This window comes from Crinia signifera, chromosome 4, assembly GCF_055691185.1.
Source record: "Crinia signifera chromosome 4, ASM5569118v1, whole genome shotgun sequence".
In the NCBI taxonomy this organism is placed as follows: domain Eukaryota; kingdom Metazoa; phylum Chordata; class Amphibia; order Anura; family Myobatrachidae; genus Crinia; species Crinia signifera.
Genome location: NC_139220.1, coordinates 255244826 through 255259391, shown reverse-complemented (window position 1 = coordinate 255259391; position 14566 = coordinate 255244826).

Genomic DNA, 14566 nt, shown 5'->3' with positions numbered 1-14566 from the left:
TGCAACCCTCTGCACAATACCCCTCTGCACACTAATGTCAACATCCCTCTACAGAGCAGAGCTGTGCGCAGCTGGAAGCGTGACTGTGAAATGGCGCTGAATTCTCGGTACGCCAAGCTATTATAGACTCGGCGTCTCGCGAAAATCTGATGACAGATTCCCGCGTTCGGGTGCACCCGGGTTTCCGAACAAAGCCGGAAACTCGCAAGCATGACCTCGAGCCGGGCTGTTTTCGACCGGTTCGGATTCCGGAGAATCCGGACCACTCATCTCTAGTGTGTACACAGTTTAAGATTTAGAGATATTCCTATGTTTATATATCTCATTCTCTTCATGTCAGGATGACTGGGTAGAGCAGAGCTTATGCTTTGGGCAGAATTTGTTCACAACAGATACTGGGTCAGATGCACTAAGCTTCAAAAGTAATAAAATGGAGATTGATAAACAACCAACCATCAGACCCTACCTGCCCTGTCACAGGCTGTGTTTGAAAAAAATGTCAGGCACAAGCTGATTGGTTGGTTGTTTATCACTCTCCATTTTATCACTTTTGAAGCTTAGTGCATCTGGCCTGTTATCATTACACTTCAGGGTCCACACCTTTTTACTCAGTCTTCGATCATCAACACAGAGTTCCAGAATTTCAGTCACTACCAATATTGGATATGCCAGCAGCAAATGTATCTCTTCAAAAATGTGCAAAGATCTTCTAATCTCCAACTTGGAGACAATTTTTGGAGCCCTTGTCCTTGAGTTCACTTTATGTTACATGCTGCAGATTTCGGTAAAATCTCCTCCAGATTGCATTGCATAGGCGATCCTTAGTAAATGGGCCCCTTAGTGTTTTGATAATCACTTGACTCAAAATGCTATGGCTGTGGCCAGCAGCGGGAGCCAGCAGGAAAATCGTACATGAGTGATATGGAAGCTGCATAAATACTTAGACACAGTAGCAGGATCAGCAGCATGGAAGTCTCTGGAAGACTTAAATGCAGTAGATGAATGGAAACCGGGGCCCTGGAGATTTGTCAAGAAGTCGTAACATGGTACGGGCATCCAGGTTAGGAATCCGGTGGCTGAACATAACAGCGCAATTTGTAACAAAGTGTATGTGTGCAGGGAGAGTTTGGACAGGTAATGAGAATGTATGTGTCCAAGTAAAGAGCCAGGAATGAGTGAATCTGTGGACAGGGAATGATAGGGCTATTTCACACACTCCGGCTCCTGTCGGGCGGCGAAAACCCGTATGGCCAGGAAGCCGTGCAGCACACAGCAGTTTAGAATGGAGAGGATGGCCACAGCCCGGCAGCCGTCCCTTCCAGTGGTGGGATCTGGCTACAACCAGGCAGTCGGGCCGTGGCCGTCCCGTGTGAATGGACACGATAGTGTCCATTAAGAACTACTGTGCACGGCACGGCTTTTGGCCGTGCGGGATTTCGCCGCCCGGCAGGAGCCGGAGTGTGTGAAATAGCCCATAGAGTATGTGTACATGGAGAGATTGAGGTGTATTTAATGCTGGGCTTATTTTACGGCGAGGATGGCTTATTTTCAGTGAGGAAAAGCCATCCTCGCCATCCAACCCCCTCACCGTATTCAATGTTTGCCCCTTAAACAATGAGATTCGCCGCATATGCAGTGAGTCTGCTGCATTTTGTGGTGAGCCCCACCATTTTAATGGGTACACTCGCCGTTTCAACCTCGCCGAATGAAACCAGCAAGGTGTAAACGTCAATACTCTGACGACAGACTATCGGGACTGCTCGCCATCATAGCTCGCAGTCAGCGCATTGAATACTGCCCAGAGTCTAGGCAGGGAGAGAGAGTGAATATGTGCAAATAGAGAGAGTCTGCGCAGGAAATCGGACTAAATGTGTGCATGGAGAGAGTCTGGGCAGGGAATGGGGATGTATGTGTACATATAGAGAGTCTGGGCAGGGGGTGAGTATGTATGTGTGCATGGAGAGAATCTGGGCAGGGGATGAGGATGTATGTGTACATATAGAGAGTCTGGGCAGGGGGTGAGTATGTATGTGTGCATGGAGAGAATCTGGGCAGGGGATGAGGATGTATGTGTACATATAGAGAGTCTGGGCAGGGGATGAGTATGTATGTGTGCATGAAGAGAGTCTGGGCAGGTCATGGGGATGTATGTGTGCATATAGAGTCTGGGCAGGGGGTGAGTATGTATGTGTGCATGGAGAGAATCTGGGCAGGGGATGAGGATGTATGTGTACATATAGAGAGTCTGGGCAGGGGGTGAGTATGTATGTGTGCATGGAGAGAATCTGGGCAGGGGATGAGGATGTATGTGTGCATATAGAGAGTCTGGGCAGGGGATGAGTATGTATGTGTGCATGAAGAGAGTCTGGGCAGGGGATGGGGATGTATGTGTGCATATAGAGTCTGGGCAGGGGGTGAGTATGTATGTGTGCATGGAGAGAATCTGGGCAGGGGATGAGGATGTATGTGTACATATAGAGAGTCTGGGCAGGGGATGAGTATGTATGTGTGCATGGAGAGAATCTGGGCAGGGGATGAGGATGTATGTGTACATATAGAGAGTCTGGGCAGGGGATGAGTATGTATGTGTGCATGAAGAGAGTCTGGGCAGGGGATGGGGATGTATGTGTGCATATAGAATCTGGGCAGGGGGTGAGTATGTATGTGTGCATGGAAAGAGTCTGGGCAAGGGATGGGAATGTATGTGTGCATATAAAGAGTCTGGGCAGGGGATGGGAATGTATGTGTGCATATAGAGAAAGCCCAGAAACACTGCCACATTCTAGTTCCTGGTGTGATACTATCTATATGATACACCACAAACCATTGACAGGTATGTGCATGATGCAGACCCCATTATTGTCTGGAACTGGACTGAACTTGGTTAGTAATTGAGATAATGAAACAGATTTGTAGAGCTCACCCTGATATGCTACATAACGCGAACACCTTCCATAAACACTCTGCTTTCAGGAGGAAGAATCTCTCTATTTTTACCAAGGACACAGTAATCCGTTAATTTTGTATATACAAACCATAGATAAGGGTAAGTGCATTCCTGCAGCTATCCTCTTATATAAAGCTCCCATAACTGAACTGTATCCAATAACAAATATCGAAAAAAAAAAAACAGAAATCACGTGCACTCTTGCAACAATGTAAGGCTATTACATTAGATCTTTAGGGCCCACCCACTGAACATGTACAGCGGGCACAACTAGGCTTTAATCCCTGCTGCTTGATATAGGCGGCAGCTAGGATTTTGGGCCCTTAAAAAAAGTAGCTACCAGACATAGCTGTGTGATTCGTTGTCTCGGACAGCCTCAGGTCACGGAGCAACAACCTGGAATCAATTATCATGGTTCCTACCATGTGTTTTCTGTAATAGTGATTCATGGCAGCACAGAAAAAAGAAATAAAAAAGTAGGCTTCAGATATTATGATAGGAAATGCATGGTACAACTGGTCATGAAGAGGTTAATGCCCTAGCAGGATATGTTTCAGCAGGGCATCAACTTCCTGTGAGTGCTCTTGTTTATTGGTTCCGGTTGATAGAGCTACAATGGCTGGATAAACTGTCAAACAGTCGACATGGTCAAAAGATCGAAATTAAAAAGATCAACGTGCAATAGGTTGATAGGGTCAAAACACAAAAGGTCGACAAAGTCAAAAAGGTCGATATGAAAATGTAGACATCTGACAAGGACGACATGAGTTTTTTGTGATTTTTTTTTTTTTTTAAACAGGCTTGTTCCAACTTCACCATCCATGTTCCATAGTGGGGGAATTTAATAGTGTACCAAGCATAGGCTGGAATCATGGTAAGCGATGTGAGCCACCGTGCAAGGGTACACATTACACTAATTCGGTGTCCATTTTGACTTTTGTTAACAATGATACAAAAAGCTGGAAACCTATGTCCACTTTTTTTATGTCGATCTTTTGACCCTGTTGACTTATTGCATGTAGATTTTTTGTAGTCTAGACAGTGTCTATCTAATAAACCACACCCCTTATTTATTGCTTATTGATGTGTTTCTAAATCTCATTCCTCATAGTACACTAAAAGTGCATACACACTAGATGATATATAATTAACGATATATACATGATAATGATATTGTTATTGATATATTGTGCATAATGTCTAGGGTGTAAGCACTATATTAATTAACAATGTGCACTTCTGCTGGCCGTTAAAGTCCCTGTACATGCAGCTCAATGTTAATTATATTGTCAACAACTGTATGTTCAGTGATGGGCGGGTGATATCTCTGAACAATATCTTTAATGATATAATTAAGTGTCTATGCCCTATATCGTTACCCCGGGAGCTCAAAGAACATTATTAACGGTATAGCACACACTCCAGCTGTTGTTGAACTACACATCCCAGCATGCTCTGCATCAGATTTACCATGACCAGATAACAAAACTAAAGCAGAGCATGCTGGGATGTGTAGTTCAACAACAGCTGGCGTGTCAATGATTGAGCACAGATGGTTAGATCGAATCAACAGAGGCACTATATATGTCACCTGTGCTCCAGTACTGCAATCCTTATAATCTGGACTGATAGGGGTCGATCCTATAAACCCCGACACCTGGCACACTTTACGGTGGGTCGAATTCGATGAAAAATACTATGGAGGTGCGAGCAAATTTCTGTGAATTCGGCCCTGCGAATGGTGCGAGTTAGGGTTAATTTGGGTGCCGTTTTCAGCGTGAAAATGGCACCCGAACGGCAACTCGCACCCTTCGGGCTTAATAGGATCGACCCCATAGTGTGCATTGTGGACAGTGGTTGGGAATCCCTGCCTTATTGGATACTTTTAATGTGACTGGTACTTAATACTTTATATGTTTTTAAATAATATGAATAGTAATTAATTGAATACATACAATATATATAGCTAGTTGTGGTGAATATGTTGATAAGGAAGCATGAATCGTTTTGGTCCTGCAGATGGCATCCCCTGCATTCTCTTAATTCCACCCCTCCTAGAAGTTTTAAGAAGAAATTTTGTTTACTTCACAACAATTGTGAAGTTCCCAACATGTACTCTTTTAATATTGCAATCCTGAGGTTCTCATGTGCAGTGTTTGCTGTGTGGAAAGTATTGTGGCATGCAGTTATTACACATGGATCTTAACCCCTTCCCGACATTTGACGTACATTTACGTCATGGCCGGGATGTACTTCCCGACACATGGCATAAATGTACGTCATGCCATTTAACTGTCACCGCGTCTATAGACGCGGTGACAGTTTAAACATGTCTGCTGTCCCCCAGGTGGGGCTGCGATGCCGCCCCCCCCCGTCGGCGATCGCTGTGATTGGCTGTTCAGTGTGAACAGCCATTCACAGCGTTTTCCTGTGTACCGGCGAATAACGTTCGCCGGTGACACAGGGATCGGTGGTGATTGGTGCTGTAAAGTACAGCACCAATCACCACGGGGTGTAAGGGTGACACTGGTGTCACCCCACCTCACCCCACCCGCCCCCAAAGGCCGTGATTGGTTCGTCGGACCGACGAACCAATCACAGCCATGGAGGGTGATTTAAACTAACGGTGACTGCACTGCAGACGCCATTCCGGTCTGGAATTGCGTGCAGTGCGGTCACCGTGCCTATCTGCCGCGATATACTGACCTGATCCTTGCAAATACTTACCTGATCACTGCTTGTAGCGTTCCTGGATCTTGTTACTTCTTGTGACTTCCTGTGTTGTGCTGTGCTGTGTTGTGCTGCTGCAGTGTGATAGATTTATAGATAGAGAGATAGAGAGAGAGAGATAGAGAGAGATAGAGAGAGCTAGTGACAGAGAGTGCTATATTTTGTGCTGCTGCAGTGTGATAGAGTTATAGATAGAGAGATAGAGAGAGATAGAGAGAGATAGAGAGATAGTGACAGATTGTGCTATATATTTTTTATATATATACAGCTGTACTGCGTGTGCAACTGACTGCTGCCCCCCCCCCCTTTTGTGCTGATCAGTATAAATTAACTGATCAGCAACTTTTTGGGGGCGCAGGGTTTTTTTTTTATATATATACCTGTCAGTGCTGCTGCTGCAGTGTCATAGAGTGATAGATAGTGAGAGATAGAGAGATAGAGAGAGATAGTGATAGAAAGTGCTATATTTTGTGTCTGCTGCCCCCCTTTTGTGCACCCCCAGCAACTTTTTGGGGGTGCAGGGGTTATTTTTTATATATATAACTGTCAGTGCTGCTGCTGCAGTGTCATAGAGTGATAGATAGAGAGAGATAGAGAGAGATAGAGAGAGATAGAGAGAGATAGTGACAGAGAGTGATAGAGAGTGCTATATTTTGTGTCTGCTGCCCCCCTTTTGTGCACCCCCAGCAACTTTTTGGGGGTGCAGGGGTTATTTTTTATATATATAACTGTCAGTGCTGCTGCTGCAGTGTCATAGAGTGATAGATAGTGATAGATAGTGAGAGATAGAGAGAGATAGAGAGAGATAGTGACAGAGAGTGATAGAGAGTGCTATATTTTGTGTCTGCTGCCCCCCCCCCTTTTGTGCTGATCACTATATCTGAGGTGATCAGCAACTTTTTGGGTGTGCAGAGGTTTTTTTTTATATATATACCTGTCAGTTGCTGCCAGTTGCACTGTCAGTTGCACCAAAGGTTGTGCACCTGCTGCCCCTCACTGGTAATTAGTGTCGCATCACTGATCACCTTTTTTTTTTTTTTTTGAGGGTGCTGTGGGGTCTTTTTTTAATTTTTTTTTTTTTTGATCAAATTCCTGTTGCCTTTGAGCGCTGTTCAGTGACGGACGTTACTGACCAACATCTGTGCTCAATTTTTGGCGCAGGACCTTTTTTTTTTTTTTCTGCACTACATACACACTACACACTACATACTACATTGAAATAAAGTTTGTACCCCCCCTACACTATACACGTGTTGAAACGTTTCACTACCAGAAACACAAAAATAAAAATGGCATCCCAAATGTCATCCCAAATGTCATCCCAGTCATCCAGAAGAATGTATTCAGCGGAGGAGGCATATGCCATGCTTGCCTTTGACTCTGACACAGCCAGTGAGGCAAGTGGGGAATTTGAAGGATTCATCTTAAGCTCCTCTTCCTCCTCTAGTGATGAGGGACCCCCTCAAAGACGCCCCCGTAGAGCAGCTGAGACCCCCTCCCCAATAATTGATCTCGTATGGACCCCACCACCAGACAATTTTGAGCCCCAGGTTCCTGAGTTTTTGGCCATCCCAGGAATCCAATTTGATTCCACAGGTCTCAGAGAAATTGACTTTTTCAAATTATTTTTCTCTGATGATTTTATAAATTTAATGGTGGACCAAACTAATTTATATGCCCAGCAGTTTATTGCTCAAAACCCCACGTCATCATTTGCTAGGTGGACCCCTGTAGATGCAGTAGAGATGATGACGTTTTGGGGTCTGGTGTTTCATATGGGCATAGTAAAAAAGCCAGAAATTAGGCAATATTGGAGTACAGATGTTCTGTACAGCACCCCACTTTACCGTATGGCCATGACCTGGACTCGTTTTGAATTAATCCTTAAATTTTTGCATTACAACGATAATGCACAGTGCCCACCCAGAGATGATCCCACCTTTGACCGGCTATTCAAAGTCAGGCCGGTCATTGATCATTTCAGTGCCAAATTTGAAGAGATGTACATCCCAGATAAATTCATTTGCATAGACGAGTCCCTTATACATTTTAAAGGAAGGGTTAAATTCCGCCAGTACCTTCCCAGTAAGAGGGCAAGGTATGGCATAAAAATGTATAAGCTGTGTGAAAGCACCTCAGGGTACACTCACAGGTTTAGGGTATATGAAGGGAAGGATTCAAGAATTGAACCGCCAGAATGCCCCCCCTCCCTCGTAGGTGTTAGTGGAAAAATTGTCTGGGATTTAGTGCACCCCTTCCTGGATAAAGGTTATCACCTCTATGTGGATAACTTTTACACTAGCATCCCCCTGTTTAAGGCCCTTGGTTCAAGAGGTACAGCAGCTTGCGGTACTGTGCGCAAGAACCAAAGAGGCCTCCCAAAAACGCACATTGCCCAAGTAATGAGAAGGGGTGAAAGCAGGGGAATATGCACCGAAAATATGTTGTTGGTCAAATATAAGGACAAGAGGGATGTCCTTATACTGACAACAATTCACGGAGACAGTACCACCTCCGTCCCTGTACGAGGTACCAGTACCCACACCTCAAAACCTAATTGTATCCTGGATTACAATAGGTACATGGGCGCAGTGGATCTTTCAGATCAGGTACTGAAGCCGTACAGTGCCCTGCGGAAAACAAAAATCTGGTACAAGAAGCTGGCCGTGTATATCATCCAGATGGCACTGTATAACGCTTACGTGCTATTCCGTTCTACCAGCCAGAGGGGGACATTTATGCACTTTCAAGAGGAAGTCATAAAGGGCCTAATATTTGGGAACCAGCAGGCAGAGGGCCCCAGTACTTCTAGTACTGGCCCCCGTATTGTACCAGGGCAGCATTTTCCTGATGAAATCCCCTCCACTGGAAAAAAGGGCAGGACACAAAAAAGGTGCAAAGTTTGCTATAAAAAGGGAATAAGAAAGCAAACTATTTTCCAGTGTGACACTTGCCCCGACAAACCCGGCCTATGTATAAAAGAGTGTTTTAAAATATACCACACATCTATGGATTATTAGGTTCATAATTTCACCGTGCTTCGGGGGTCTTGCTAATGCCACATAGCTCCCACCATTCATTCCACCAGAATCTGAGCCGCAAAATCCAAAAATCACTCCTTCCCTTCTGAGTCCTGCCATGCACCCAACTGGTATTTTTTGGTCACATGTGAGGCATTGCCGTACTTGGGAGAAATTGGGGCACAGATTTTGGGGTGCTTTTTCTCCTTCATACCTTCTGAAAATGAAAAATTTTGAGCCAGAACTGCATTTTTGTGTAAAAAAATGTAATTTTTCATTTTCACTGCCCAGTTGTATCAAAATTGGTGAAACCCCTGGGGGTTTGAAATGTACACTATACCCCTAGATGAATTCCCTGAGGGGTGTAGTTTGCAAAATGGGGTCACTTGTGGGGGGGTTCCACTGTATTGGTGCTTTGGGGGTCTTGCTAATGCGACATAGCACCCACCAACATTCCACCAGAATCTGTGCTGCAAAATCCAAATATCACTCCTTCCCTTCTGAGTCCTGCCACTTTTTGGTCACACATGAGGCATTGCCGTACTCGGGAGAAATTGGGGCACAGATTTTGGGGTGCTTTTTCTCCTTCATACCTTCTGAAAATGAAAAATTTTGAGCCAGAACTGCATTTTTGTGTAAAAAAATGTAATTTTTCATTTTCACTGCCCAGTTGTATCAAAATTGGTGATACCCCTGGGGATTTGAAATGTACACTATACCCCTAGACGAATTCCCTGAGGGGTGTAGTTTGCAAAATGGGGTCACTTGTGGGGGGGTTCCACTGTATTGGTGCTTTGGGGGTCTTGCTAATGCGACATAGCACCCACCAACATTCCACCAGAATCTGTGCTGCAAAATCCAAATATCACTCATTCCCTTCTGAGTCCTGCCACTTTTTGGTCACACATGAGGCATTGCCGTACTCGGGAGAAATTGGGGCACAGATTTTGGGGTGCTTTTTCTCCTTCATACCTTCTGAAAATGAAAAATTTTGAGCCAGAACTGCATTTTTGTGTAAAAAAATGTAATTTTTCATTTTCACTGCCCAGTTGTATCACAATTGGTGAAACCCCTGGGGGTTTGAAATGTACACTATACCCCTAGATGAATTCCCTGAGGGGTGTAGTTTGCAAAATGGGGTCACTTGTGGGGGGGTTCCACTGTATTGGTGCTTTGGGGGTCTTGCTAATGCGACATAGCACCCACCAACATTCCACCAGAATCTGAGCTGCAAAATCCAAAAATCACTCCTTCCCTTCTGAGTCCTGCCATGCACCCAAATGGTATTTTTTGGTCACATGTGAGGCATTGCCGTACTTGGGAGAAATTGGGGCACAGATTTTGGGGTGCTTTGTCTCCTTCATTCCTTGTGAAAATGAAAAATTTTGAGCCAGAACTGCATTTTTGTGTAAAAAATTTAATTTTTCATTTTCACTGCCCAGTTGTACCACAATTGGTGAAACCCCTGGGGGTTTGAAATGTACACTATACCCCTAGATGAATTCCCTGAGGGGTGTAGTTTGCAAAATGGGGTCACTTGTGGGGGAGTTCCACTGTATTGGTGCTTGCGGGGTCTTGCTAATGCGACATAGCACCCACCAACATTCCACCAGAATCTGAGCTGCAAAATCCCAAAATCACTCCTTCCCTTCTGAGTCCTGCCATGCACCCAAATGGTATTTTTTGGTCACATGTGAGGCATTGCCGTACTCGGGAGAAATTGGGGCACAGATTTTGGGGTGCTTTGTCTCCTTCATTCCTTGTGAAAATGAAAAATTTTGAGCCAGAACTGCATTTTTGTGTAAAAAAATGTAATTTTTCATTTTCACTGCCCAGTTGTATCACAATTGGTGAAACCCCTGGGGGTTTGAAATGTACACTATACCCCTAGATGAATTCCCTGAGGGGTGTAGTTTGCAAAATGGGGTCACTTGTGGGGGGATTCCACTGTATTGGTGCTTGGGGGGTCTTGCTAATGCGACATAGCACCCACCAACATTCCACCAGAATCTGAGCTGCAAAATCCAAAAATCACTCCTTCCCTTCTGAGTCCTGCCATGCACCCAAATGGTATTTTTTGGTCACATGTGAGGCATTGCCGTACTCGGGAGAAATTGGGGCACAGATTTTGGGGTGCTTTGTCTCCTTCATTCCTTGTGAAAATGAAAAATTTTGAGCCAGAACTGCATTTTTGTGTAAAAAATGTAATTTTTCATTTGCACAGCCCAGTTGTATCAAAATTGGTGAAACCCCTGGGGGTTTGAAATGTACACTATACCCCTAGATGAATTCCCTGAGGGGTGTAGTTTGCAAAATGGGGTCACTTGTGGGGGGTTCCACTGTATTGGTGCTTCGGGGGTCTTGCTAATGCGACATAGCACCCACCAACATTCCACCAGAATCTGAGCTGCAAAATCCAAAAATCACTCCTTCCCTTCTGAGTCCTGCCATGCACCCAACTGGTATTTTTTGGTCACATGTGAGGCATTGCCGTACTCGGGAGAAATAGGTGCACAGATTTTGGGGTGCTTTTTCTCCTTCATACCTTATGAAAATGAAAAATTTTGAGCCAGAACTGCATTTTTGTGTAAAAAAATGTAATTTTTCATTTGCACAGCCCAGTTGTATCAAAATTGGTGAAACCCCTGGGGGTTTGAAATGTACACTATACCCCTAGATGAATTCCCTGAGGGGTGTAGTTTGCAAAATGGGGTCACTTGTGGGGGGGTTCCACTGTATTGGTGCTTGGGGGGTCTTGCTAATGCGACATAGCACCCACCAACATTCCACCAGAATCTGAGCTGCAAAATCCAAAAATCACTCCTTCCCTTCTGAGTCCTGCCATGCACCCAAATGGTATTTTTCGTCACATGTGAGGCATTGCCGTACTCGGGAGAAATTGGGGCACAGATTTTGGGGTGCTTTGTCTCCTTTATTCCTTGTGAAAATGAAAAATTTTGAGCCAGAACTGCATTTTTGTGTAAAAAATTTAATTTTTCATTTTCACTGCCCAGTTGTACCACAATTGGTGAAACCCCTGGGGGTTTGAAATGTACACTATACCCCTAGATGAATTCCCTGAGGGGTGTAGTTTGCAAAATGGGGTCACTTGTGGGGGGGTTCCTAAATTTTAGCATCTTATGGTGCCTAGAAACCTACATGGTGCCTAAAAAATAATCTCATAAAAAGGAGGCTCCAAAATCAAGTAGGTGCTCCTTCTATTATGAAGCCTGTGGTTTGGTCAACGTGCACACTAGGGCCACATATAGGATATTTATGAAAACAAAAGAATTGGGGGAATCAATTTTTAGTCACATTTCTCTAGTAAAATCTACTGTGTTCCTTAGAAAAATGTATTAAAATTGCAAATCTGCAAAAAAAATGAAATTTTGAAATTTCACCTACACTTTGTTTTAATTCCTGTGAAACACCTAAAGGGTTAACAAACTTCCAAAATGCTGTTTTGAATACTGTGAGGGGTGCAGTTTTTGAAATGGCATCATTTATGGGGGTGTCTCACATGCAAGTCCCTCAAAGTCACATCAGAACTGAACTGGTCCCTAAAAAAATCAGTGTTTGAAATTTTCTTGAAAATTTGAAAATTTGCTATTCATATTGTAAGCCCCCTAGTGTCCAAAAAAATTAAAAGGAAGTTGAAATAATGATGGAAACATAAAGTAGACATATGGTCTATGTTAGTTATTAACTATTTTGAGTGGTATGATTATTTGTCTCACAAGCAGAAAATTTAACATTTTGCAAATTGCTAAATTTTCCATTTTTTTACGACATTTTGGTATTTTTCACAAAAAAACACAGACTGTATCGACCCAAATTTATCACTAATTTGAAGTACAATGTGTCACGAGAAAACAATCTCAAAATCACTGGGATAAGTAAAAGCAAAAAAAAGTTATCCCCACTTAAGTGATACATGTCAGATTTGAAAAAAAGGGCTCTGTCAGGAAGGCAAAAACATGCTGTGTCAGGAAGGGGTTAATTCGATGATTAGTACAGATGTGTCCTCAATGCATACATCTTTGCAGCAGCCATGTCAAAATGCCTCTCTCAGCCCATGAGACTGCTATCGTTGGGCATCTTTTTTTGTGTATTTATGCTAAAAAATGTGTCTTAAGCTGGGTACACACTATACGGTGTAATGATATGATATTGTCAACAATTTCCTTTGAGCTTCCGGCCATATTATGTAGTGTGTACACACTGTGAAGTCTTCGAATGACCAACAATACATTGTCAGTGGCCGCAGCCAGGTAGGGGCATAACTCCATGAGGCAATGGAGACGCCAGCTTTGGGCTCCTAGCCCTGAAGGGGAACCTGCATGTATAGAAGGAGAGGTGGAACTACCATTGGTGCAGCAGGTGCAGTGCACCGGGCCCTCTAAGGACTAAGGGGCACACTGCTGCTCCTGTCACCGACTGTTTTTGCCTGTCACATTCTGTCACCCTCTGTCTCTCCCTGTCACCCTCTGCCTTTGTCACCCTCTGCCTTTCTCTGTCACCCTCTGCCTTGCTCTGACTCTCCCTGTCACCCTCTGCCTTGCTCTGCTTCTCCCGGTCACCCTCTACCTCGCTCTGCCTCTCACTGACACCCTCTGCCTATCCCTGTCACCCTATGCCTTTCCTTGTCACCCACTGCCAGATTACATATTGTGAACTTGAGTTGGGGTGGAGGAGGGGGGCCCAAGTTATATTTTTGCACCTGGGCCCACAACCCACAACTTCTAGTGTTGTACCAATAAATTTCCCATAAAACAGCATAGTGTGTCAGCTCACTCACACCAGGCATCTGCCGCTGTGTGACGTATTAAGACTAGATGTATGAGGACACATCTATACTTACCATTGCTTCTGATCCTTTTTTATAAGCCAAACACAACCTGCGTGGTGAATAGGAAATTAACATTTTTCAACAAAAGGCTGGCTGATACTGTAGCTCGTTGAGGAAGGGAAAACTTGTGGCCCGACTCCCTAGCCAAACTAAAGCCCTCCAGCTGTTGTGAAACTACACATCCCAGCATGCCTTGCCATAGTTTTAGCATTACCTAATAGCAAAACTGTGGCAAGGCATGATGGTACTTTTAGTTTCACAACAGCTGGAGGGCTTTAGTTTGGGCATGCGTGCCCTAGGCCAATACACTTCTAGCACCTTCTTTAGTGCTGCTAAACACAGTACAATTCGCTCAGGAAATTGACATTCACAATACACCTTGTAATGCCAAGGTTCTACAACTGACATGTTGGACCTTGTTGTCCAATGGTATAATTCATTTTGTGGATATTAAAGAAGACATTGGAGTTTATTTACTAAGATGGGCCGGGGTTCTATTGAAGATGGGATGTTGCTATAGGCATCCAATCAGATTCTATCTATTATCTTCTAGAAGTTGCTAAATATATAAGAAGCAGATTCTGATTGGTTGCCCATAGCAACATCCCATCTTAAATTAACCCCACTGTCTTTTGGGGAATGCAGGGAAGACTAAAGATAACCCAGACAGAACGGTAGAAAAAAGTATGTAAAGTTTTTAGCAGCAGGGCTGTAACGAAGAGGTAGTACCCAGGCTGCCAAGCTGCACCAACCCAACCCATGGTCTGCAATGACCCCAATGTAGTGCTGTGTGACCAGCACAATGGATAATTTGCATGGTGGGTGACCAGCACAATGGATAATTTGCATGGTGTGTGACTAGTTGTCCCCAGCTTTTGTCCTACTGCTGTGTGCAGTGCAGGTTGGTAGTGTAACAGGGAGATGGGTGACATTTAATGAGATGCGAAAATGTGATTTGTGCAATTTTTTTGCCAAAAACGTCCGAAATCGTACTTTTTTCCGAATTCACATATTTAATGA